A 2016-nucleotide genomic window follows, 5' to 3' on the forward strand; every position below is an offset into this window, starting at 1 on the left:
ATGTTAAGTCCATTGACATTAACTTCATGTAATATATGGAAATTAAATAAAAGTTTCCATTAATTGATCAAAAAAAAAAAATCGCTATCTCATCCATCGGAGCTGAACTGATAAACGCACGAAAAAGACGAGAGATAGAGCTATTCCGAAGAAGGTGGTGCAGTCAGGGAGCGGTAATAGAAAGTTCGGATAGAGCAAGACTAAAACTGGAGTGACGAAGCAACCCTTCCTCTCTCCCAATCCGCTCTTTCCCTCCTCCCCTCCTCTTTACTTCATACCTTTCACCAAATACCCGATCACTATATACATCTAATTTACCCTTTATTCCCCCCTTTCTTATTTCATTGTAATCATTAAACTCTTGTAAGCTACGGAAACTAATAAAAGTCTCCGTTGATTGATCAAAAAAAAATCGCTATCTCATCCATTTTGCTGCATCATGAACTGTCGACACTATTTCTCTTTGGTATGCCATGATTCTGAAGTGAGTTCTAAATAGTCTGTCATTCTTGGTTGGTTCGTGGGCTTGCATTTCAAAGCAATTGTCTACTGCTTGCCATAGCTGATTAAGAGCCGGGCAATGGTTTCCATATATAATGGATTCTCCTGCCCATTTACTTGTGATAATTGCTGTCACCAATCCGCGTTTGGGTTCACTCGGTCGCTTCTTCCAGTACATCCATGCTATCTCCAAACTGATGGTATCGATTTGAATTCTCTTTCCATTCGGGAGTGATATACTCTCCTTTGCTTGTCTTGTAGAACCTTTCAATTTTTGCACGGTAGTTTGTGATATTGACGGGATTTTTTTGTTAGGAGGATTTTTGTTAAAAAGAATTCTAGTTCGCTCTTAATAAAGAAGATGGATAAACATTAGAGTACAACAAGTCCATTCAAAAATTGTGGGGTGTACAGAGACTGTGAATACGTTTCCTATTTTTCAAGTAGAGGGAAATAGAATACCGAGAAGAAGAAAAAAATTTAGAATAAAATCTGTAATGTGTATAATATATGGGTCGGAGACGTTAGGACGCTGAATCCAGGGAGAGAGCAGGTACGGGTGTTAGAGTTTTCGGCAAAGTTGTATTGGTGTTATGAGTTGTGGATGAGGGATATTTCGTCTCCTTGGACTTGTATCTAACTTCTTTACATCAAAATTCTTGGAAGTTTTCATGTTAAAGGATATTTGCAGGATAATTTTTTTGAAATTAAAGGATCTTTATTGAAAAGTCTCCTGTACAAGTTAAATGAAAGATTTGCACACTCCCAATTTTACATGGAATTTCTTGTTTTTCTGATGTCTATCAATGTCCAAAGAACAAGAGGAAGTATATATAGAAAAGTTTCATTAACGTATTATACTGCATTTCGGAGGGGTCGTAACGAAGCAGCTTATAGCTCATTCCTTAGAGTAAGTTCCGGCCACGTCTCTAGTACTGGTGCCGTTACCGGGATGACGGATATTTACAGGATAAGTTTTTGTTAGTAGGATTTTTATTAAAAAGTACCCTTTTTCGTTCTTAATGAAGTGACTTTATAGTCCTCAGAAACAAGAAATACATGTAAGAAATGGTAGAGAGTGTGAATACCATCCTATTTTCCAAGGATGGTAGAATTCGAGAGAGGGAAGGAAATAAAATAAAGGGAGAAAACAGATAATTACAAGATTTTTTTTTAACAAAGGACCTTTATTGAAAAGTATCCTATCCTGTTAAAGAGGTAGGGTAGCTTCTACGTCAAAATCACCCAGGTAATGCTCTTGGCCTACCTTGCAGAATTTGGAGGATAGAAGGAAAAAAGAAAGAAAGAAAGAAAAGGATTTAAGTGTAAGAGGGAGAGAGAAAATGTGATGAGGAAAGAGCTAGGAAAGTATGGAAACAGAAATTAGCTTAATAAAGAAGGGGAAAGGAATAACTGTAAGAGGGAGGGATAAAAAGTTGTGCGCAATGGTATTAAGATAGGCTGCTTATGTACATGAAATACGGATAATTACAGGATATTTGGGTTTTTTTTTTT

Source organism: Calcarisporiella thermophila, assembly GCF_041956535.1.
Source record: "Calcarisporiella thermophila strain CBS 279.70 unplaced genomic scaffold VTP21scaffold_17, whole genome shotgun sequence".
NCBI classification, from domain to species: Eukaryota; Fungi; Calcarisporiellomycota; class Calcarisporiellomycetes; order Calcarisporiellales; family Calcarisporiellaceae; genus Calcarisporiella; species Calcarisporiella thermophila.